At 43.6% G+C, this 26,265-nt stretch overlaps 1 pseudogene; it reads left to right on the forward strand.

Moving 5' to 3' along the window:
* LOC100612930 (sal-like protein 4) lies at nt 1-25,349 on the forward strand (annotated as a pseudogene).
* Nucleotides 25,350-26,265: the final 916 nt, after the last annotated feature.

Consider the following 26,265-nt stretch of genomic DNA (forward strand, 5'->3'; position numbering starts at 1 on the left):
ATGGCAGGCAATTTATCCTACAGACTGTGGGGCTTTTCGGGTAAAATACTTTTCTAATATTTGTTTCCCTTCTGCTCATGCTTTTCCCGAAGGGCGACAAATGGCAGTAGTTTGCCAAGAAAACGCTGTATATGATCTTGAGTGAGACTGTCCTTCTGCCTCAAGTCACTCTTTAAAAGAAAAGGAAGTGATTAATCCCTCACCTCATCCATAAGCCTGCATCTAAGTCTTTAAAACTCCAGTGGCCGTTCCAAAGCTGTCTCTTTCTTCAGCAATCCAACTCCCTTCCTTTTCTCCCTTGGCCACTGGAGAGGAAAAAAAAGTACCACTTTTCTTTATTTTCTGTTAATCATCCAGATTTAGGTCTTCTGGGGAAAATAAAACCTCAGGTGGAGGTCAAGATAGTGTGGGAAGCTTCCTTGGAAAAGTGTAAAATTGACTAAGATGATACTGGCAAGGAAGATTCTGGGCCAAGGAATAGACTCCCTCCCCACCATAGCCAGGCGGGACACTAATGGTGGCCAGGTCCTGTGTCAGGCATTTTGTGCTTCTTGTCTTCCTTAATCCTCCAGTCACCTGTGAGGGAGGCCTAATCATTAGCCTCATTGTAACGATGAGCCAGTTGAATTTCAGAGGGGTGAGGTGACTTGCTGGAGGCCATATTACTAGGGTAGTGAGTTGGGGAAAGGACGTTCCAGGCATAGGAAACAGCAGGAGAAAAGTGGGGAAGTGAGAACCAGCTCGTGATGCTAGCTAGAGGTGGCGGGGCATGGCTGGAGGGCTTGGTGTGGGCAAGGAAGTGTCAGGAGAAAAGTGGGGAAGTGAGAACCAGCTCGTGATGCTAGCTAGAGGTGGTGGGGCATGGCTGGAGGGCTTGGTGTGGGCAAGGAAGTGTCAGGAGATGAGCTTGGGAAAGACTTTGGATACTCTGACTCTAAAGACAGGGAGAATCCCTGAGGGATTTTTAAGCTGGGGAGTGACATCATTTAACTTGCATTTTCAAAAATCATTTCAGAGAATGAGCTGGATGAGGACCCAAGTAGAGAGAGGGTGGCTGCAGAAGAGGAACTTATCTCAGTGACCATGGTGGGAAGTGCAGGGGGTTTGAAGCAGAAGGCAATATCTGTATCTTTAAGGAAGACACAGTCCAGTGAGGAAGAGAAGGCCTTACGTACGAAGCCAGATGATGTGGTCACCAGGTGGTACAGCACCAAGCCTGGTATTTGTGGAGCAGCAGATCCAGATTGGATCAACAGACTCTTCCAGTTTTGCTTTGGTCAAGAGAACCAAATAAGTTGGTTCTTGAACTCCCACTTTACCCTTAGGGCTCTCCTCTTCCCAGGTGTGTGTGTGTGTGTGTGTTTGTGTGTGCATGTGTGTGTGTATGTGTGTACAGGGGAACAACACCATGGTCACTGAACTAGGATAGAAACATTTTTAATTGTGAGATGTTGTGAGATGCTACTCCCCTCCCACCCCAGCCAAATTTCATCAGCCCTCAAAATCATCTCAGCACAGTCTGATGTTAGCTAGAGCTGAATTCAAGTCTAAGCTTGCCACTTCACTGTGTGACTTCCAGTAGGTCATTTCATCTCTGTATACCTCTGTTTCCTTACCTGAAAAATGGGGATTCTTAAGCTATCTTCTTTGTAGGGTTGTTGTGAGGATGAGACAATGTGTGTTGATACAGTTATCTCAGATCCTAGCATGGAGTAAGTGCAAAATGAACATGAACCATTGCTTCTTGCCTTGTTGTTTGTGGCCTCATTCCCAGGTATGACAGCTTGACACAATTTCAATGTTGGAGACCCTTTTTGGATTCTACACAGATCTCAGTGAATATAAGAAAGCCCAAATAAAAGACTAAACAAACCTGGACTGTCTACAGTGGGTCCAGAACATCTGATTCCCAAGGGTGGCCTAAGGATCCTGGTGGGGGCACAGCCCGTGTGGTACTAGATGGGAGTGTCCTGGGACTCAGGGCCTCATAGCTGCCCTCCATCATCAGAAGCTCACAGCTGCATTTCCCAGCAGGAATCATTAATCATACCGGCCACTGATACCACAAACAACAGGGCTGAGGCTATTTGCCAGATATCTAGGACAAATATGGTTCTTGGTTATTATCCTTGGTTCCAACCCAGTAGGGGGAGAAGGAGAAGCCAATTCTCACTTTTCTGTGGTCACAGGGTGTCATTGTTAGAGGCAAACCATAGGTGAGATTTGAATCTTACTTAACTCAGAAACTCAGTCCTTGTTTCCTTCTACCCTGTCCTTCTGCAAAACATCAGCAAATGCTGACCTGCTGGGAAATATTTGATGGTGCTGAAGGGGATGAAAAGGAAAGGAAAACCAGTGTGTATCCCATGTCCTGTCAATACCCTCTGCTAATTCTAGGTTTTACTGCATGCTCACCACCACCCTGTGAGGTTGCTACTTTCATTCCCATTCTCACTTTAATTTTAAGTGGAGAGACTAAAGCTCAGAGAGAGGAAGTTAAATGCCCCAAGAAACACAGCTAGTTAGAGACTAAACTAATATTTCCTTGTACTTCTTCCTATGGATTCTCACAGTTGTTCTATGGTTCCGTTTTAACAGATGAAGACACTGAGACTAGATAACTTACTCAAAGACTCACAGCAAAAAAAAGAAAAGAAAAGAAAAGAAATTTCAAAAAGTGATAGAGATAGGTTTTTGGACTGAAGTCTTGTGATTCTAAACCCCAGGTGACTTCCATTATCTAATCTACCTCCCTGTTACTCAAAGCATGGTCTGTGCTTTCAAGCCACTGTTTCCTCATGTGTAAAATGGAGATAATCATTCCTAACCCTCAGGGTCATTGTGAAATTTACATGGAAGTACACATATAAAAGCATAGTGGACTTCCACTATCTAATCTACATCCTTGCTACTCAAACCACTAGCACTGGCATCACCTGAAACTTGTTAAAAATGTGGTTTCTCACCTAGATATACTGAATCAGAGTCTGCATTTTAATGCATTTAATGTAATCCCCGGGGGACTGCGGGTACACAAGTTTGAGGAGCAGTAGTCTACATGGGTCTATTTTTGCAGTGAAAACATACTCACTGAGGACAAGGCATTGCAGCAGCACATCTACAGAGGTAACACCAACAATCCATTCCTTCACTCTGTGTACATGCCACTCCTCACACGAAGAGGTGGAAGTTGTTTCCACTCCCTTGAATCTGGGTTGTCATGTAGCTGGCTTTAACCACTAGAATGTACAAGAAGTGATGTTCTAAGATTTCCAAGAAGTTTTTACTTCTTGCCTTTGGGAACCAGCTGCTGTGCTGTGGGAAGCTTAAACTATGTAGAGCAGACACATGAGTAAGAATTGAGGCACTCTGGGTGGTAGCCCCATCTCAGCATCCAGCCAACCCTGACTGCCAGTCAGGTGAGTAATCCATCTTGAATGTTTCATCCCAGTTGAGCCCCCTGATCACTGTATCCCCAGGCAACATCACATAGAGCAGAAGAGTCATCAAGCTGAACCCAGTCAACCCAAAGACTCAGTGATAATAACATGGCTGTTGTTTCAAGGCATTAAGTCGTGGGTGGCTTGCTATGCAGCAATAAATAATTAAAAGGGAAGTTGGTATCTAAAAGTAGAATGCTGCCATATCATGTGTCAGTCGCCTTGGAACTGGGCAGTGGATAAAGACCTGAAATGCCTCAAGAAGGCTGTTAATGGAGGCTGGAAGGTCAATGAGAAAATTGCTGTTGGAGACAGGAGAAAATGAAACTTGAATGATGAACTGCCAGAACAATTAACAAAACTGTCCCCTGCAGTAACATGAAGATAAAAATGGTGCCTAATGAACCTGTCAATAGTTAAGGAGATTTCCAGTTAGACTGTTGAAAGTGCCAACTGACCCTTAGTAGCTCAGAGCTAATTATTTTTGTTAATTAAAATTCAATATAATTAAAAACCCAGTACCTTAATTGCACTAGCCACGTTTCAAGTGCTCAGGAGACACCCGTGGCTCCTCTGTTGGAAAGTATAGAATTTTATAGAGCATTTTCACCACTGCAGAAACTGCCACTGGACTGCCTCATCGAGAATTAGTCATGGAACTTCCAGAAAGCAGATAACACACCCAAAGGGTTTCACTCAAGCATTGCTACTCAAAGTATAGTCTCTGGACTAACAACATAAGCATCATCTGAGCGCTCCTTAGAAATAAAACTCCTCAGGCCCTGCCCAGACTTACTGAAGCAGAATCTCCGGGAATGGGGCAGGAATCTGTGTTTTAACCAGCTCCACTTCCTGGTGATTCTTATGCACTTTAAGAAATACTAAAGAAAAAAAGAGTCGAATAAAGGGACTATTATATAGGTGAGGGCAGGGCTAAGGAAGACAGCAACGGACAGTGAAACAGGAATTAGCAGAGGGGAACAGTATTCATGGACCCCAAGGAGAACTGGAGCCCTGAAATAGAGGCTCGTGGGCAGCCAAGGGGCACAGCCATTCTAGAGCTGGGGCAGTGGAGGAAGGGTTGGGGGAAAGAGGTAACTAATATCCTCACACCTCCCTCCTCTGCCCTCTGATATATATATATATTTTTACTGGAATTCCTATTGGCCCAAACCAAGCCAGAGGGCAAAGAAGTCTCCTCTGTACAGAGCAGGGCAGAAAAGGATGAAGAATGGATCTGGAAGGGCAATGAAATCTAACCAGCACACGTGGATTTGATGTGTTAGCCATATTTTTAAAAATTCACGTTTAATATACAAATGCATAACTATTAATATTAAAAAAGATGTTAGAGTGCTGTTGAAAATAATTTTATTTACAATATTTTGGGGACCTATGCTGTGAGCAATGAGGTCTCACCATACAATTTTAACAAAGGAAATAACCACTATTGGTGTTTCCTCCCCTCCCCTCCCTTCCCTCTCCCCTTCTTTCCATTCCCTTCCCATTCTCTCTTCCCCCTTCTCACTCTCCCTCTCTTCCCTCTCCTTATCCATCCTCATAATATGTAACAATATTATAGTAAATAGAGTATTGTGTCCTGTCATTTTCATTAAAAGTTATGTTTTGTACATTTCCTTGTGCCATTAAGGATTCTCTGAAAACATGTTTTTTGGTGGCTGTGCAGATGGTTTAAAGACGATTGTTATTGTAAGCTGTCTCAAATCCTTTTGGGAAGTAGGTGGTGTATAACGCATAAATTATAAATGAAAAGCAAGTTGTTCTTAATTATACCCTCAACCTCTAAAGTGCAGTAGCTCTTTGTGGATCTGTTTGTACAAAGCCACAGAGATGGAAGGGACAGTCACAATGACCAAAAAGAAGCCACCAGGTGGAAGGGCTTTGAACTGGGAAGGGGATTCAGGCCCAAGCTCTGTCCAGTCTCTGACCATGTGACCTTGGAGAAATCTCATTGGTCAGATGAGGGTCCTTGGACCAGCTGAGGGTCAAGGTCTCCTTTAGTTCTGATTATGATTCCTTGTTTTTTTTTTTTTTTTTTGAGATGGAGTCTTGCTCTGTTGCCCAGGCTGGAGTAAAGTGGTGTAATTTCAGCTCACTGTAACCTCCACTTCCTGGGTTCAAGCAAATTCTTGTGCCTCAGCCTCCCAAGCAGCTGGGATTATAGGCGTGCTCCACCATGCCCAGCTAATTTTTGTATTTTTGTAGAGATGGGGTTCCAGGGTCTAGAACTCCTGACCTCAAGCGATCCTCCCACTTCAGCCTCCCAGAGTGCTGAGTTTACACTGCGCCCAGACTAGTTCTGATTATGATTTCTAATGCAAATCCAATTCCCCTATAGACAGAGAAAAGCCTCATTGCAGAGACTACCCATCTCCTCCATTGCTTCCTGGTCCCAGCCACCATCATTGCCCACCTGGACAGCAGCAACCTCCTCCCCGCAGTGGTCTCCCTCTTCCACCCTTGCCCTCTACACTCTGTTTTTTCACAGGCAGCTAGTGATCTATTAAAGACTAAGACATGTAATGGTATTCTTTTCATTAGCCCTCATCGTGGCCAATAAAGGCCACCTGATCAGGAGCCTGGCTGCTTTCTGATCTCATCTCTTTTTACTTCCCCCTTGCTCACTGCACTCCAGCCAAAACCACCACGGTGCTGTTCCTTGAATCCACCAAGCACACTCTTGTAATAGCAATAGGTCCATGGCCCAGTGGTTGCAGCAGAGAAAGAGGCTTAATCATAGGGCTGCTGAAATAGGAGACAGAGGAAACCTCAAATCCATCTCCCAAGGAACTTGGGGTTAGGGTTTTAAGGGTTTTGGAGTGGGCCAAAGCATGGAGATTGTTGCTTGGTCAAAGAGTGTTAGGATGAAGCCAGGGCACAGGGAGATGAAGAAACTTCATTCTCATGCTGGCTCAGTTCCTCTGTGGGGGTCTTTAAACTGGTCAGCATCAGGTGTTCCACTGGAATCCAGGATCTGCTTAAGCAATTTGTAAATGAAAACTTTATCATTCTAACATCAGAGATTCTATCTATAGGAACAAAGAGGATGTAAGTGGTCAGCATCTAGTGTTATGGATTACTTTCCATTACAAGGAAGTGAGCCAAAGTGCAGCCTGATTAATGCTTAATTACAGCTATATTTCTGTCCGGAATTCTCATTAACTCTGTAAGGATGGCTTCACTTTCAGCTGAGGGCCTTTATACCTGCAGTTCCCTCTGCTTAGAATGCTGTTCCCTCAGATTTCCTTACAGCTCCTACATCTGCTCCCTTTAGATTGCTGCTGAAATGGATCTTATCAGAGAAGCCTTCTTGAGTCTCTTCTGTAAGATAGTCCTGACCTGCACCATTCCCATCCCCTCTGTAACTTTATTTTCCTTCATGACACTTATACCTGTAGTGGCTAATTTACTTATTTCCTTATCTCCACTAGGATATAAGTTTCATAAGAGCAGGAACTTGGTCTGGTTTATTCATTGCTATATCCCCTGCACCTCAAAGTGAACTTAGTAAGTGCTCAGTAAAGTGCGTTTAGTAGGAAATCAATAAATATCGCATGAATAAATGCATAAATAAAAGCCTTCTGGGGAAAGTCAGTCCTCAGGAGGAAAACGAGCATAAACGTCTCAATCTTAGGGTTGTCACAGGTGGACTGACCCTTAGCCCATGCTCAGGGCCTGGATATTTTATGTAAAAGCAGTGGTGTCATTATCTTCAGCACTATCTTTCATTCCCTCAGGCCACCCTCTAACTGTTCCTCCCCACAACTTCTCCAGCCCTTCCCATAATCGAATTCTCTTTCTCTTCCCTGCCATGAATGCCCTTCCTTCTGCCCCACCCACTGGCCTGTCAGCCCTTCTGCACCTCACAAACGATGCAATAACCATCTTTCCTGTTCTCGCGGCATTTAATGGCCTGTAATGCACTCAACTGCACACAATCTCCTTTACTTCCGCAGGAGATCCTGGAGACAGGTGCTAATGTCTTCATTTTAGTCATTCGCTGAAGCCACACAATTCATTGCGTATCTTGTCTGGTGGGGACTTGGAGACAGGGATGAAACATGCAGAGATGGTTCCTTCTCTCTTTGAGTCCGAAATCTGGCAGGGGAGATAGATGTGGAACATATAATAGGATGAATATTTTCTAACATATTAATGATTCCGAGTGTTGTAGAGGGGAAACAGGCATCTCTTATCCAGTGTCTGTGTATCTTCCATAGTTAATTTCATTTAATCCTCATGTCAGTCCTCTGATGTAAACCTAATATGAGTCCTGTTTTACAGACTAGGAGATAGGGTCTCAGACAAGACTTTTCCCAAGGTCACATGAGTCAGTGACTGTCAGGTTCAGATTTGAACCCAGGTGTGCCAACTGCAGTTCCAGTGTTCCAACCACCAGGCTCTGTGGCCTTCAGGTTGCTCAACTGAGGCCTTGTCAGGAGCAAGAGGCAGTCCAGATAGGTTCTTGGGAGAAGTGCTATTTAAGGTGAGACATGGAGTTGGTCAGAGAAAGAGGGTGGGAAAGTATTGCAGGCAGAAGGAAGAAAAGGTGTAAAGAGAGTGGAGGTGGGAGTGAGCTTGGTCCTTTGAGAGATGCAAGAGGATGCGAGGCTGGAGCCAACTGGACTTAGGGTGGAGGATGATAGGAATAGAGGGTGAAAGATGGGCAGGGACTGGAACATGCAGACCCTTGCCCAGGTTAGGAGTTTGTGCTTTTACATATGCGTACGTATATAGATAGTATATTTATATTATTGGTAGACTGACATAATTTATATGCAGGTCAGGATGGGAAATCTGTGCTCCGGGAAAATGAGGTGATTTGTCCCAGGTCCTGCAGCTCAAGGGATGGTGTGTTTCTCCCCATCTGTATATAAACAAAACTGGAATCAGAGTCCAGGTTTCCAAGTCCAAAGCTGGTATTTTTTTTCCTCTACTGGAACTGCCTCTAGCTCTGGCTCCCACAAGCTCTTGCCACCATGACGAGAAGATTAGAAAATCCTTTCCAGGATTAATGGCAAAAGAGCGCTGCCCTGCTCTCTCATCAGGCACTGGGGCACATGTGCTGAACCTGTGTTACAAGCATTAAGTCATTAATTGAGAAGATTTCGACCCCAGAGCACCTGGTGGTCCAGGCGGCATCACTTCACTCATTCCTGAACGCCCACTCAACACCCACCTTCTCCCAGACCCCTGCCTGAAAGCTAGGCAGGAGGAGCGAGCTCCAGCTGCCCGGTCTAGTGCAAACCACAGTTACCATCTGTGTCAGTCGGGTCTGCATCCAACTCTGTTGCCTTCTGTCCACACCCTGGGTGTTGCACGCGTCTTTTTGTCATGCCTACCTGATTGGAACTGCCGGCACAGTCTATTATCCTCAACTCCACAGAGCCTTCGTCCAGAGACTGTGCTGTGTGGAGGGGGAAATTCTGCTCTAATGAGAACATAGCTCAGAGCCTGACTGCCAGACTGAGGAAGGAGAGAGAATGCCGAGCTGGTGTTTTGAGAGTCTACTGTGAATTAGGAAGGAGGGAAGCGGCTCTGAGTCCAATAAGTCTAAGTGGTAGATAACATGATTTGATTTTCACATATTCCTCCAAGCAACTAGACATTGGATGGGGGAATTATAAAATTTTATTTTATATTGTATGCATGTTGTATATTTTCTTTTGCATATTGCATATCTTATTTTACTATACACATATGCATATATGTATTTAATACATATTTATCTATATATACACACACACACAATTTTTTGTGGAGTGATTCAGGTATTAAAAGAGCGAGTAACGAATGTGGATAAGAAGCAGTGGGTGAACTGGGAAGATGATTTAGAACATGAAGGCCAGTCATAGAATCCGGGCTGTGCCACCTACTTTCTATAGCATAGCTCCTTTAAGTCTCTCTGGGCCTCTGTTTTCTCATCTGCAAAATGGGAGTCATAGCCTGCTGTTGTTTGGGCAGGTGTATACAGTTAGATGCAAAGGAATCTGAGAGTCTGGATCCTGACCTCTGCTTTCGTATATGCACAAAGGATTTCATACACGCAATGGACAAGGACACAAGAACACCTGGGAGGGAGCGAGGGAGGTGGAGAGGAATAGGTCATGCCGTGCTCCTGGGTGGGAATTGTGGGGAGGTCTGACACATGGGTGCAGGCAGAGCTAAGACAAGCCTGGAGGCTGGCTTTGACTTTTGCCTGCTGCCACTGGGACAAAGGGAAATGAAAAAAGGAATAAGAGATGTCCGTGCTTCTTTCCACCAAGGCAAGAGTATAACTCAGCCTTCCCTGAGAATTAAGACCCTTTATACCCCTTCCAGAGGGAGTGGGGGAAAGTGGAAGGAAGGCACTGCGAGGGCCAGTCTTGTGGAGCCTATCACACATGGCAGAAGGAAGCAAGTTTGCCTTTCAATGTAGTAACCTTCAGTAAAGCTGGGCCCAGTGAATGTTAGATGATCGATTTCTCCCCCTCTAGGATTGGGTGGCACAGTGATGATGAAGATACAGAAGGGCAGAAATTCTCTCTTCTCTTGAGGAAGAGGCCAGAAATGTGCACAGAGGGGGAAAAACACACCATCCCTTGAAATGTCATCTAGGTTTTCTCCTCTCCATCAACTGGGTTAAATGTCTAAGCCAAGGGTCAGGTGGATTGTGGCTCTTCTCCCTGGGGGAAGAGCAGAAGCATAACTAGGCATTTCTACTTCTTCTTTTGGAAGAAGTCTCTCCTAGCACATCCTTGGGTGTTTTCCTGGAACCAGTAGGATGGATGGTTCAGATCTTCCCCACCAGAATTCTCTGAAATGGATCATGACAACTCATTCATTAAGCGAAGGCTCTCTGCACTCCAGTGGGTGAAAATTACTGTATTTCAATGCCCATCTTGCATTATATCCAGAGATGTCATCCAACATAGCTTTCTGATGATCATACCGTGTCCTAAATGGAAACCATATAACCTCTCTCCGGTTGACTTCTTATAAATTAGAGTTCAAAGAAGTTAAAGGCTGAAATTCTTCTCTTTCCAAGTTTTTACTATGTTTTGCCTTAGTCTAAGTATTTTCATTCAACTGAGTGAATAATAGTATTAGTAGGAGTAGCAGTAGCAGTACTAATAGTAACAATTGCTATGATGCATTGATCACTTACAATGAGCCAAGGACTATTCTAAGAACTTTACTGTATTAATTTATTTAACCCTTATAACTACCTTATAAAGCTGGTACTCTTATTACCTTCATTTCCATTTTGCAGATGAGGAAACTGAGGCACAGGTGAGTGGAAGTGATTTGCCCAAGGTCACGTGGTGGGTTGTCCCCCCAAGTCCACATTGCTAACCATTAAGCTACGTGTCTCTGTGTGGGGTTGGGAGAATCAACAAACAGACTTAATATTATCTGGGGAAGGTGGAGACATAGAAAATAGGAGAGGAAAAAAAAGACAATCTCCCTACTTTATGCCTCACCAGGATGCTAATCACTTTGTGCAGGTTGTGTGGAATTTAAGAACTCTGAACTTTTTTTTTTAATTATACTTTAAGTTCTAGGGTACATGTGCACAATGTGCAGTTTCGTTACATAGGTATACATGTGCCATGTTGGTGTGCTGCACCCATTAACTCGTCATTTACATTAGGTATTTATCTTAATGCTATCCCTCCCCCATCCCCCCACCCCATGACAGGCCCCAGTGTGTGATGTTCCCCACCCTGTGTCCAAGTGTTCTCATTGTTCAATTCCCACCTATGAGTGAGAACATGTGGTGTTTGGTTTTCTGTCCTTGCGATAGTTTGCTCAGAATGATGGTTTCCAGCTTCATACATGTCCCTACAAAGGACAGGAACTCATCCTTTTTATGGCTGCATAGTATTCCATGGTGTATATGTGCCACATTTTCTTAATCCAGTCTATCACTGATGGACATTTGGGTTGGTTCCAAGTCTTTGCTATTGTGAATAGTGCTGCAATAAACATACATGTGCATGTGTCTTTATAGTAGCATGATTTATAATCCTTTGGGTATATACCCAGTAATGGGATTGCTGGGTCAAATGGTATTTCTAGTTCTAGATCCTTGAGAAATCGCCACACTATCTTCCACAATGGTTGAACTAGTTTACACTCCCACCAACAGTGTAAAAGTGTTCCTATTTCTCCACATCCTCTCCAGCACCTGTTGTTTCCTGACTTTTTAATGATTGCCATTCTAACTGGTGTGAGATGGTATCTCACTGTGGTTTTGATTTGCATTTCTCTGATGACCAGTGATGATGAGCATTTTTTCATGTGTCTGTCGGCTGCATAAATGTCTTCTTTTGCAAAGTGTCTGTTCATATCCTTCGCCCACTGTTTGATGGGGTTGTTTGATTTTTTTCTTGTAAATTTGTTTAAGTTCTTTGTAGATTCTGGATATTAGTCCTTTGTGAGATGGGTAGATTGCAAAAATTTTCCCCCATTCTATAGGTTGCTTGTTCACTCTGATGGTAGTTTCTTTTGCTGTGCAGAATCTCTTTAGTTTAATTTGATCCCATTTGTCAATTTTGGCTTTTGTTGCCACTGCTTTTGGTGTTTTAGATATGAAGTCCTTGCCCATGCCTACGTCCTGAATGGTATTGCCTAGGTTTTCTTCTAGGGTTTTTATGGTTTTAGGTCTAACATTTAAGTCTTTAATCCATCTAGAATTAATTTTTGTATAAGGTGTAAGGAAGGGATGCAGTTTCAGCTTTCTACATACAGCTAGCCAGTTCCCAGCACCATTTATTAAATAGGGAATCCTTTCCCCATTTCTCGTTTTTGTCAGGTTTGTCAAAGATCAGATGGTTGTAGATGTGTGGTGTTATTTCTGAGGCCTCTGAAGAACTCTGAGCTTAAGCTCACTGTGCCTGGCCTCCACCTTTATTATTGCAGCCTGCCTCCTCTGTCACAAAGCGGAATTTGCTCGAAGAAATTCATGCTGGGCCGGGCGCGGTGGCTCATGCCTTTAATCCCAGCACTTTGGGAGGCCGAGGTGGGCAGATCATTTAAGGTCAGGAGTTCAAGACCAGCTTGGCCAACATAGCGAAACCCTGTCTCTACTAAAAATACAAAAATTAGCCGGGCATAGTGGCGCATGCCTGTAATGCCAGCTACTCAGGAGGCTGAGGCAGGAGAATGGTTTGAACTCGGGAGGCAGAGGTTGCAGTGAGTTGAGATTGCGCCACTGCACTCCAGCCTGAGCGACGGAGTGAGACTCCTTCTCAAAAAGAAAAAGAAAAAGAAAAAGAAATTCATGCTGGTCTTCCTCCTTCATCTGGATGTTTTCTGAGGAGGCATCCAGTCTCCAGGTCTTGCTCGAGGCATTCTTCTTTCTGTGAGAGTCCTTCCTAAGTACTTACAGCCTCCATTGTCCATTTCCCCTATGAGCCCAGTGCTTCTGGTCGCTTAAAGCTGAATTGAGTATGGATTCTGTTGAGGACAAATCTTCCACCTCCCTTTGGGAACAGGTGCCTTAGGATGGGCAGCTCTCCAAGCAGGGCTCAGTGTGGTGTGCTCTCCAAGAGCCCCATTTCCTGCTCTTGTCTCTGTCTTTCCATCTTCAGTGATATCCCAGGAACTTAGGTCAATTCAAGGAAAGTCAATTGCTGAATGGCATTCTTAGCAAACAGGCTTTTTAGGGAATTGGCTTTTGTTGTGCTGGTTTGTCCATATATTGGCCTGATCCATATGTCATAGTTCGTGAACCCCTGAGCTTTTCTTCTTGGGAAGAAGGAAAGAAGGTATGGAAGGGGAGGAAGGAGGGAGAAGGGAAGGACCATCTGTCCCAAGTTAAAACTAAGTAACTCATTGACTAAGTAACTAATGCCTAGCTCCAATTAAACACACACACACACACACGCACGCACACACACACACACAGAATATGGGCAATCGTATGGGCATATCTAGTTCCCTGAAACATCTAAGATCTCAGCTCTTGTCCACAGGAAAACCTTTTCTCCTTGTTCATTTTTCCTTTCTCCTTTGTTTTGTCATATCTATCTGCAAGACCAAAGTCTGCTTCTAAAAGTGATCCCTGAGTTTCTGAGCAAAATTGGTGCCTGACGTATGTCCTCAGATTTTTGAGTTTTTCCTATATCCCAATGTAAGACACTCAAGTGTCTAAATGGCTTTGCAAAGAGCTGGCCACTGTGAGAGCTCAATAACTATGATAATGATCATGATGACATCAAATTATATTAAGCAGCCCTTTATTGAACTCCCAACATGTGGTGAGCTGTACACTCAGCTCTGTCGATGTAGAGTTAGATAATAATAATTACAGTTAATTTTTATTAGTACTGAGTGCATACCAAACACTGTCTCCATGCTTTACAGCAATTAACTCACTTCATTTCACAATCGCCCTATGACGAGCCACTATGATCATCACTATAGGTCATGAGGCACAGAGCAGCCCAGGAGCTTGCCCACAGTCACATAGTTAGTAGGTGGGGGAGCAGCTTCTCAAACTCAGCAGGCTGCAGAGCAAATTCCCTAACTGTTGGTTTCCACTGCCTCTCCCTTGCTCCTCCACAGCCTGTACTATAGCCTGGGGCAACAGTTTGGGCGGCTGGGCTGAGTAATGTGGGAAGCCCATGGGGAAGGGGACTGTCTAATTTCTCTTCTCAGAACCACCTTGTCTAAGTGAGTTTTTGAGACATCACCAGACCGAATTTTTCCTCCACGGACTCCACTTGCCCAGCCTCCGTCAATAATTTTACAACTCAAACAGCTGAGCCATGAAGGAGGTGGCTTGTTTTTGTTGCTGCACCATCTGTTTTTCTCCATCCGGCTTAATGTGTCTGCCTGGGATACTCGGCAGACACACTCTGCTCTGACCACCCCTGTGCCTATGCTCTGGGCAGTGCGGAAAACGGAGCCCTGGATACCTTGTCCAGTGGTCGTCGAGGACACTGACAGTCCAAGCCACATGTCAAGCTTGTGCCTCCCTCTGAACCTTTGCTTGCATGGTTGACAGGACATTATCTCCCCTGCATCCTTGTGTCTTCCCCATCTTTCAATGCTGAATTCAAAGCCCACCAGGACCCTGGTCTCTTTAGATGACCCCAGGTACAAGGATCCCCTGCAGGCATGGACATTTTGGCTCCAGGATTTCCATAGACCACCCCTGCTTATCCTCTCTGACCTTGTTCTTCATCTAGCCTGATTTCCAACCTTGACATAGGACTCCACTCGATTTATGTGCCTCCGATGAGTGAAGGGACCTGTTCATTTTCTTTCCTCTACCCTACCAGGTGACTCTGCTCTCCTGCAGTCTTCTTCATTGCAGTTAAAGGCAGCTCCCTCTTGGCTGATGCTCAGGCCAAACACCTTGGGGCGCTCTTTCTCTCACAGCTGCACCATCATGAATCCCTGGATTGTTGCAACAGCCTCCTAAAGGGTCTGCCTGCTTCTACCCTCACCCCCTAAAGGCAGTGTGAGCCTTTTAAAAAATGGTGTATCCCGGCCAGGTGTGGTAGCTCATGCCTGTAATCCCAGCACTTTGGGAGGCCCAGGTGGGAGGATCGTTTGAGGACAGGAATTTGAGACCAGCGTGACCGACATGGTGAAACCCTGTCTCTACTAAAAATACAAAAATTAGCCTGGCATGGTTGCACATGCCTGTAATCCCAGTTATTTGGAAGGCTGAGACACAAACCGCTTGAACCCAGGAGGCAGAAGTTGCAGTGGACTGAGATCATGCTACTGCACTCCAGTCTGGGTGACAGAGCAAGACTCTGTCTAAAAAAAAAGAAAAGAAAAAGAGGTGTATCCTATCTCCTCAGCTCATGACCCTGAGGGTTCCTGATCTATTCACAGTGGAATCTGAAGTTCCTAAATTGAACTTCAAGGCTGTATGTGCATCATCTGATTTCTGACATCACTTCCTAACTTGCCCACCTCACTCCTCCAATCTCAGTACCTTCTTGGAGAGTCCTTGAACTTACAAGAACTTCATGCTGTTGCCATCTGAGACCCTCTGTCATTTTCTATTTTTTCCATTGATTATTGTCCTACATGACACTTATAGCCTTCTGGCATATTATATATTTAGATGTTTCTAATTGTCCCTCTCCCCCAAAAAGCTCCATGAGAGCAGGGACTTTATTATCTGCTTTATCCCAGGGCTGAGAATAGAGCTTGGCATATGGTAGATACTCCAAAAATATGTAATAGTGGCCTTGATTTGAGAGGCTGGACAGCAGAGTGGTTAGGAGGTGAGGCTCTGCAGCAAATCTGGGGTTCTAATCATGGCTCCACTGGTTAATAACTGATAATCTTGAACAAGTTACTTATCCTCTCTGTGCCTCAGTTTCTTTACCTGTAGAAGGCGTATGAGTTGTTGGAAGGATTAAATGAGTGACTACTTGTGGAACATTTATACCAATGTCCAGCACATCCTTACTGTGGTCTATAAAAGTTCCTACAGGCTCATGCCTGTAATCCCAGCACTCTGGGAGGCTGAGGCAGGTGGATCACCTGAGGTCAGGAGTTCGAGACCAGCCTGACCAACATGGTGAAACCCCATCTCTGCTAAAAATACAAAATTAGCCAGGCGTGGTGGCGCATGCCTGTAAACCCAGCTACTCAGGAGGCTGAGACAGGAGAATCACTTGAACCTGGGAGGTGGAGGGTGCAGTGAGCGAAGATCATGCCATCACACTCCAGCCTGGGCAACAAGAGCAAAAAAAAAAAAAAAAAAAAAAAAAAATCCCACTTATCAGAAGGTTGTTAATTGCTTTAATATGTGCTTATATGTTGAGGATGCCTGTGTTTCCAGCTAGACCGTAAGTCTCATGAAAGTAATCCTCAGCCAGGCACGGTGGCTCATGCCTGTAATCTCAGCACTTTTGGGAGGCTGAGGCGGGTGGATCACGTGGTCAGGAGTTCAAGACCAGCCTGGCCAAGATGGTGAAACCCTGTCTCTACTAAAAATACAAAAATTAGCCGGGTGTGGTGACAGATGCCTGTAATCCCAGCTACTTGGGAGGCTGAGGCAGGAGAATCACTTGAACCTGAGGGGGGCACAGCTTGCAGTGAGCCAAGATTGCGCCACTGCACTCCAGCCTGGGTGACAGAGTGAGACTCCACCTCAAAAAAAAAAAAAAAATAGCAATGCTCTTCTCTAGGTTGTCTACCACCATATAGTCCTTAGGCCTGGCACAGTGCCAGTGATAGAGTAGATACTGAGCAAATATGTAGTGACTGGATGTTGAAGGCATTTATAAGTCTGGGTTCAATTATTTTAAAATTCCTCTGCATTACAAAATGCTCTGTTTGGGAACAGTTGGGAAGGAATTCAAATAACCTTCTCAGATGGTGGAAGATTGTTGAGAGCAGTGATTTTTAGAGAGCATTGCCCTTTACGTGGGAACTCTGCATCCTTTCGTCTAAGTCGCTGGTCACACTTGAAATCACTCAGTACCACTTGAAGCTCACTGTCACCTCTTCCTCCACTCTGGCCCTAGCAGTCATTTCTCTAGGCTCAGGCAACAGTTAATTTAAGGTAGCAATTAAATGGAACCAAATTGCTCTTTAAATATCATAAATCATTTAACAGAATGACTTTCGTCTGCCAAACAGAATTAATCCCTAAAGCTGGAAAAATGCTCCAAGTGTATATATGTGTGCTTATGTGTATTTTTTCCCTTCTGAAAATAAATGGGAAAATCATAACTTTTTACTATGAAAATTTTCCAGCACACTCAGTAGTGGAGAGAAGTATCTAATGAACTCTTGTGCACCCAACACAACTCCAACAATCATAAAAATGTTGCCAAGCTTGTTTCATCAAAACCCCCGACTTTCTTTCTTCTATTTTTCTGGCTGGAGTTTGCCAAAGTAAATCCCAGACATCATATTATTCTACTGCAGACATAAAGGAGAAAGACTTTTTTTTTTTTTTTCTCTCTCTCTACAGTGCTGCATTGCCATTATCACACCCAGAAGACCAACGATAATTCTCCAATAGCTTTCAATACTCAATCCACACTGAATTATCTGAAATGGGAAATGATGAAGGACGGGCCACTGGTCTTACTGAAATAAAACTTGACACCTTCTGACATCCATCTCCTTGTTGAATACATTCTCTCTTCATCTCTCTGGTGTCTAGTTTCTATCTCTTGGGACTGTTCGCTTCTCCTGCTACAGAGACTTTCCCTTGGCATCATCTCTACCCTCTGCTTGAAAGAGCCTATTGATTTTTTGGAAGATTTGGAGAAGAGGCCTGGCACAGATTTACATAGGTCCTCTCCTAAGGGAAGACCAGGTCTTCCAACTCACCTTCAAAGATGGAGAGGATTTTGCAAGGATGCCTGTAGTCCAGTGAGGGAGACACTAATGCCTATCTTGCTAGCCAGACGTGCAAGATCAAAAGTCAGTCATTCTAGCAGCAGATGCTGTTGTCAGGGCACCTTGAGATACCATTTGTGTCAATCTATTTAGGTCTGTCTGCTTGACTCTCTAATTCATCCATCTGTTGCTCTGTTTGTCTATCTATCACTAATCTATTCAAACATGTGCCTATCTAGCTAGTGATGATTCTCTTAAATCTATTTAAGTGATTGCTCTAAGCTGCTCATTGGTACAAGTAATTCATCCCATTACCAATAATTACTCAAAGCCCATTGGTTTTTGCCCTACCAACTCATGCCGAATTTCAGTCTCCTGAAAATTCAGCTCATCTTCAAACGCACTGTATATTTTACTTACTTGATGTTTTGCATGTCATTCTCTCTGGATTGTAAACTCCATGAGGGCAGGCCTTTTGGTCTATTTTGCTCATTGTTGTGTCCCAGAGCCCATTTCCAGGCCTGGCATATGGTAGGTGTTCAATACATATTTAATAGGTGAATGAATGAATGAACAATTATCATCCCCATTTTATGGATGAGCAATAGGGGCTCAGGGAGGTGAAAGAACTTGCTCAAGGTCATGTCTAAAAAAGAGAAAAACTGACCTTTGAACACAGGACCATCCAATTTATAGGCATCATGCTCCTAACAGATTGCCATATTGCTTCCAGCAAATTAAATATTCCATGGCAGGAGTTATATTCTCGTTGCATTCTACTGTCTCTTCTGGAAGTTTCTGTTATTGTCAAACCTGCAATCCTCTATGTTGTTTTTTATTCCAGTCACATAGAAGACATGATTTAGAAAAATTTGGATTTTTGATATACCTTTTCTCTTTGATTTGGGCACTGTATGTCTTAGAAACAAGAAAGTTGATTTGGCTGTAATGTGAACATGGGGAAAATGCAATGAAAATTATCTTGGGGCTTCCTTTATAGGCAAAAGATGTTGGGATATATGTTTTGGGGTTATAATCGTTCATCTGACAAAAAGTCCTTCTTATTTCTTCATTTTAGCAGATATTTCTTGAGCGTCTGCTGTATTTCAGGCACTCTGCTGGGTGCTAAGAATGTAACAATGAATGAGACACAGAGGCTAATCTCTGTTGTTGCAAGATGACCTCCAGCAAAATATTGGGTCACCATGAGCATATATATATAAACAATATTTAGTTAATATCTTTTACATACTTGACTAATCTTTTAAAACAATTATTTAACTAATTATTATTCTTTAAATTTAATTAACTTAATTATCTAACTACTTATATGACAGCTCTTTTTAAAATCATTCAACTAATCATTTGTGCTTATTTATTAAATTTTTCTAATTTTAAAAGAAATGGTCATCTTACGTTGGATTACCTGTTAAGGATGTTGAGAAAAATGTGAGATTATACAATTTTTAAAACTTTATGCCCAGTCGCAGTGGTTCACGCCTGTAATCTCCGCACTTTGGAAGGCTGAGGCAGGAGGGTCACAAGGTCAGGAGTTCGAGACTAGCCTGGCCAACATGGTGAAACCCCGTCTCTACTAAAAATACAAAAATTTTAGCTGGGTGTGCTGGCGGGTGCCACCACCTCCAGCTACTCTGGAGGCTGAGGCAGGATAATCGTTTGAACCCAGGAGGCAGAGGTTGCAGCCAGCTGAGATCATGCCATTGCACTCCAGCCTGGGCGACAGGACGAGACTGTCTCAAAAACAAAACAAAATAAAACAAAACAAAAACTTTACTGTTTGAGGCATATGTAATTGTCATATGTAATTGTTGAAAATAAGGGAAACATTGGCAATTTCGTATGGTTCAACTTAATCATGTTATCTGACTGTAAACTAAAATATTGGACCATCTTGTTTAGTTCTAGGGCTCATCTACTGAAAGTAATATCATGTTTTAGCGTTGGAGCTATCGTGAAGTATAGCTAAAAACTTGATCATTATAGTAGGGTTGGCTTTGGGAGGTTATGTGAAGAAGTCATACAACCTCATAAAGAGTCAGGAAGGTGACGTGAAAAATCACCTTAAGAAGACTGAATATGTATCAAGCCTGTAAAATGTTAATGTAACCTGATTTAATATATTAGCAGAGTCAAATAAGGAAAGTGTCAATCAAAAAGAGACAGGCAGGAGATTGTGCAGCCATGGAGATGAGAGAAAGGAGAAGGACCATTGGGATACTCAAGTCAGTACTGTCCATCTAGAAAGAAATTTTGACCAATAGAAATTTTCTGTATCTTTGAGATAATTTACATACGATAAAACCTTCAGTGTTAAATTAAATGAATTTTGGCAATTATGTACAACTATGAAACCCAAAATATAGTACATTTTCTTCACCTCAGAAAATTCCAGGCCCTTTCCAATCAAAACCAACCCCCTTCCAGGCAACCACTTTGTGATATTTTTCACTTTGAATAATGTAACCTATTCTAGAACTTGGTATAAGTGGAATCATCTGTATATATCCCTTTGTATAAGGCTTCTCTTGCTAAATATAATGTTTTTGAGATTCAGCCATGTTTTGGGGCATATAAGTAGCTTTAAAAAATATTGCTGAGTAGTATTTTATTGTATGAATATACTACAATTTGTTTATCCATTCTCCTGCTTAGGATTGACCAGCATATATCTTTTATTGTGATAAAACATATATATAACATAAAAATTACCATTTTAACCACTTTTAAGTATGTGTCATTTTCATTGGCACTAGGCACATTTATAATTTGTGCACCTATCACCACTACTTATCCAGAACTTTTGATCATTCCAAACAGAAGCTCTGTAGTTATAAAACAAAAATTCCCCATTCTTTCCCCAGACCCTACTCCCCTGGTAACCCCCATACAACTTTATGTCTCTATGAATTTGACAATTCTAGACACCTCATATAAATGAAATCGTACAGTATTTGTCTTTTAAAGGCTGGCTTATTTCAGTTAGCATAATGTTCTCAAAGTTCATTGGTGTTGTAGCATGTGTCAGAATTTTATTCTTTTTTAGGGCTGAATAATATTCCATTATATGTATATACCATATTTTATGTATTTGTTCATTTAATAATAGACACTTGTGCTGTTTTCACCTTTTGGCTACTGTGAATGCTGCTGCTATGAACAATGGTACACAAATATCTGTTTGAGTCCCTGCTTTCAATTCTCTTGGGTATATACCCAGAAATGGAATTGTTGAATCATGTGGTAATTCTATGTTTAATTTTTTGAGGAACTGCCATACTGCGTTCTATAGTGGCTGCACCTTTTACATCCTCACTAGCAATGCACAAGGGTTCCAATTTCTCCACATCTTTGCCAACACTTGTTATTTTCAGGTTTTAATTTTTTAAAATAACAGTCATCCTAATGGATGTGAAGTGGTATCTCATTGTGGGTTTGATTTGCATTTTGCCTAATAGCTAATGATGTTGAACATCTTTTCATGTGCTTCTTGGGCATTTCTATATATTTGGAGAACTATCTATTCAAGTCTTTTGCCTGTTTTTGAATTGGGCTACTTTTGTTGTTGAGTTGCAGGAGGTCTTTATACATTCCAGATATTAATCCCTTATCAGATATACGTTTTACTAATATTATCTCCCATCCCATGGGTTCTCTTTTCACTCTCTTGATAATGTCCTTTGATGCACAAAAGTTTTTACTTTTAATGAATTCCAATTTATCATTTTTTTTCTTTTGTTGCCTGCACTATTGGCATCATATCCAAGAAACTATTACCCAATCTAATGTCATAAAGATTTTCCCCTATGTTTTCTTCTAGGAGGTTTATAGTTTTAGCTCTTCCATTTAGGTCTTTGATTCATTATGAGGTTTTATATCCTTTTGATATATGATCTGGTATAAGGGTCCACCTTCATTCTTTTACATGTAGATATCCAGTTTTCCCAGCACCATTTGTTGAAGGCATCATCATTTTTCCATTGAATAATCTAAGCTCTCTTTTTAAAAGTTAACTGACCATATATATGACGATTTATTTCTGGACTCTTCTATCCATTGGTCTGTATGTCAGTTCTCATTCTAGTACCAAACTGTTTTGACTACTGTAGCTTTGTAGTAAGTTTTGAAATCAGGAACTGAGCGTCCTCCAAATTTTGTTCCTTTTTCTTTTTCAAAATTGTTTTGGTTATTCAGAGTCCTTTGAGAGTCCATAAGAGTTTAAAGATGGGTTTTTCTATGTCTTCAAAAAAGCACTATTAGGGACAGGGCAAATAACTGCGGCTCTCTGGGAACACTGAGGCTCACACCACATCGAGGCACAAGCTGGTAAAACCCCAGCACATCAACTTGAACGAGGACCAGGGTGAGCAGCAGCCACAGCAGCTGACCCTAGCATTTGCAGATGCGGGCCCAGTGGTGCTGGTGGCCTGGGAGCTGGGGCTGCTGTAACAAACAACCACAAACTGGATGGCTTAAAACAACAGAAATTTATTCTCTCACCGTTCTGAGGCCAGACGTCCAAACTTTAGGTGCTCCAGTGAACCACCCAGGGAATCACGATGATAAAGTGGCTTCATTGGGAGGAAACACACAAATGTGAGAAATGTTGTGTGGAGTTCTTTAGCATTTTTGAGTTCTTAGAAGATAAGAAAAATTGCACTAAAAATCCACCTGTTGTGTTGTCATCATGAATGACAGCGAGGGGTCAGTGCCGTCAGGAGACTTCTCCGGAGCTGTGCTGAGCCACCAGCCACTTAGTTCAAGCAGTAAGGATGGTCACAGGGAGAATGGTGGCAGCCTAGGGAGCATGAAGGAGGAGCTGGGTGTGGAGTCTGTGGTGCACTTAAAAACAGAGATGGCCTTGCCACCCTCACCCCAGAAGATAAGCTATTTACTTAAAGGCAAAGTGGCCAACACTATGTGAGCCTGCAGGCAATACAGGGCACCAAAGTGGCAATGAATCAGTGGAGCTTAGATGCATTGCCAGCCTCCGTGCCCAGTAACAACAGCATCCCATGGGTCCTTGAGTAGATCCTGTGTCTGCAGCAGCAACAGCTACAGTAGATTCAGCTCACCAAGCAAGTCCTCATCCAGGTGGACATGTGGGCCTTATAGCCTTACACGCCTTCCACTCAGGTGGGGAAGGGGCCAACACCCTGAAGGCCTTGTGCAGCCACCTGTCCCAGCAGGTTTCTGCAGCTGTGGCTTTGCTCAGCCCAAAGGCTGGAAGCCAAGGTCTGTCTCTGGACACCTTGAAACAAACCATACTACCTCACACCAACATCCTTTTCACCACCAGTTCTCCATCCCCAGGGCTGACGCCCTTTGCTGTGAAGCTGGATGGGACCAGGGTGAGCCAAATGTAATGTCCCACCTCTTGAGTGCTTTGCTTTCTCAGGCCCCGGGATTGGTGTGCTTCCAAAGTCCTTTCTCCACTGTAGCACTAGACCCATCCAAGAAAGGGAAGGGGAAGCCACTGAACATCTCCTTAGTGGATGTTAAACCCAAAGACGAGGTGATCCTCTACAAGGACAAGTGTAAGTACTGTAACAAGGTTTTTCGAGACTGATAGCTCCTTGCAGATCCACCTCCACTTCCACATGGGAAGAGAGACCCTTTGTGTGCTCTGTCTGTGATAACTGCTTCACCACCAAGGGCAACCTCAAGGTGCACATTCACCAACATCCCCAGGTGAAGGCAAATCCTCACTCTTTGCTGAGCTCTAGGACAAAATGGTGGTAGGCAGTGACATCCCCTATGCACTCTTTGTACATCAATAGATGAACTGAGTCTCTCTTTAGACAGAAAACCTGTTCTTGTAATCCCCTCTGTAGGACTACCTCAAAAGCTCTGTTTGGGGTCTAACACCAAGGACCTCACAGGTGGCCCATTGCCCAGTGACCTGTAGCCCACACTTCCTGGCATGGGGCCAAACCATAATTCCCCAAGGGTTGGTGGCTTCCAAGAAAGTGCGACACCTGAACCAGGGTCAGAGACCCTGAAATTGCAGCAGCTGGTGGAGTACATTGACATGACCACCACTGACCCCAACAAATGCCTCATTTGCCACCGAGTATTAAGCTGCTAAAGCACCCTTTAAATGCATTGCTGCATCCATACTCCGGAGATACCCTTCCAATGTAAGATCTGTGGCTGAGCTTTTTCTACCAAAGGCAACCCTTAAGACACACTGGGGTTCACCAACCCAACACGTCCATAAAGGTGCAGCATCTGTGCCTTTTCTATCAGAAGAAGTTCACCGGTGCTGTGATGTTGTGGCAGCATATTCAGATGGACCTGGCCAGTCAGATTCCCAACCTTCCACTGCCAGAGAATTCCTGTGACTTTATGGGTCCTGAGCCAATGACGGTGGATGAGAATGGCAGCACCAGTGCCATGTGCCATGATGATGTTTTTGAAAGCACCAGTGTAGATGAAGTCAGCTCCCAGAGGCCTCTAGTAGCTCCTCAAAGGTCCCTGTGCCTCTTCCCAGCATGTAGTAGGCATCATCCACACTAGGGTTCACCAAGATGGGTTCCTTAGATGCCCTGGGAAAAGTGGGTCCTGCCCCTTTTGGCCTGCAGCACCAGAGCAGCAGAGAAAACAGTTCCATGAAGAGCAATAGCTTTGACCAACGACTGGTTCTCACTAATGGGAGACCAGGAGTATCAGAGCTGAAGTCCAGACATCACGGAAGCCACATCCTTCCAGGTACTCTCCTCAGTCAATGGCCAAGCAGAAAGGATCAGTCAAAGTCTCCTGATGCTGGGGACAAAGCAGAAAGCTCTGAAAACAGCCCTACTAAGATAGAAGGTTGGAGCCATCTCCCTTCAACGTTTATCTGAGCTCAGTCAATCTATGTCAAAGTTGAAGTCGCTGGCACATTTGTTGAACCCTCCACATTGTCCCTGGGGGTGACCCCTTTGTCAGCGGCCTAGCCATGCCAACAGGCCAAGCAACACAGCTGCACGTGGTGTGGGAAGAACTTCTCACCCATTAGCTTTCTTCAGATTCATGAGCACACTCACACTGGAGAGAAGCCTTTTGCATGCAACATTTGTGGGTAAGCTTTTACCACCAAAGGCAACTGGAAGGTCCACTATGTGACTCAGCACGCCATGGTAGGAAGCTGGCTATCGAAAACACCATGGCTCTGTTAGGTGCAGATGGGAAGAGTCTCAAATATTTCCCAGGGAAATCCTGGCCACTTTAGTGAACATGGGCCCTGTTGTGTGGAACCAGGACACCAGCATGCTCAATGGTGGTCTGGCCAAGAAGACCAATGAGATCTCTATGATCCAGAGTGGTGGTGTTCCTACCCTCCTGGTTTCCTTGGGAGTCAGCTTCGATATAAATAACGCCACTGTCTCCAACGTGGATGGCTTCCAATTAGGTAACAGTGCAGATATGGAAAAAGCAGGTGCTACTGGAAGCATTCCCAAATACCAGTTTCCTCACTTCCTGGAAGAAGATGAGCTTGCGGTCAGCCAAACTCAAGGAGAACTTGCATGGAAGGAGAAATGCAAACAGAGTGAAATCTCTAGAATCTGCTCTTTTTAATAAGAACTCATCTCCTGGCCAGACGCGGTGGCTCAAGCCTGTAATCCCAGCACTTTGGGAGACTGAGGCGGGTAGATCATGAGGTCAAGAGATCAAGACCATCCTGGCCAACTTGGTGAAACGCTGTCTCTATTAAAAATACAATAATTAGCTGGGTGTGGTGGCGAGCGCCTGTAATACCAGCTACTCGGGAGGCTGAGGCAGGAGAATCATTTGAACCCGAGAGGTGGATGTTGCAGTGAGCCGAGATCACGCCACTGCACTCCACCCTGGTGACAGAGCGAGACTCCGTCTCAAAAAGAAAAAATAAAATAAAATAAAATAAAAAGAACTCATCTCCTGTTTTCTTTTTCTTACTGGTATGCAAATGATGTTTACCAGGGTTATGACCACAATCTCAGGCAAGTCCTACAATCATGATTGTTGCTATGCTGCTTTGCAAAAAATGAAAAAAAAAAAAATTCACACCCAAACAAGTACAGACTAAAATTCTTTTTTTTTAATTTTGGAAAGAAGTGGGTCTTGCAAAGTAGCTTTGTTACTTGTGACAAACTGTATACATAGAATCTTTGTACAACCTAGAGTGACTTTTTCCAAAGACTGTTATCTATTTCAAGGTAGAACCGTTGGACCTTATTGAACCACAGTGGAAAAGACAGCTAACTACTTAGCCTGTTGAAGAGAGGGGTATGGATACTTCCCTAATAACTGATGTAGGTAAAAGGACAAGGTCTTTCATCTATTTAGGTACCTGTTTTATATGTCCCCAACCCTGTCTCCATCTTTTCGTTTGTTTGTTTGAATGTACTTAAGAAACAACAGCAAAAACCTAAGGTTGTGGAATTATAAAATTGCTTCAGCCTTAGAACCTTAAGTGGGATGCCCTCATATCGACTTCTATTCCCAGGCACATAAA

The sequence above is a fragment of the Pan troglodytes genome, chromosome 18, assembly GCF_028858775.2.
Source record: "Pan troglodytes isolate AG18354 chromosome 18, NHGRI_mPanTro3-v2.0_pri, whole genome shotgun sequence".
Lineage (NCBI taxonomy): Eukaryota > Metazoa > Chordata > Mammalia > Primates > Hominidae > Pan > Pan troglodytes.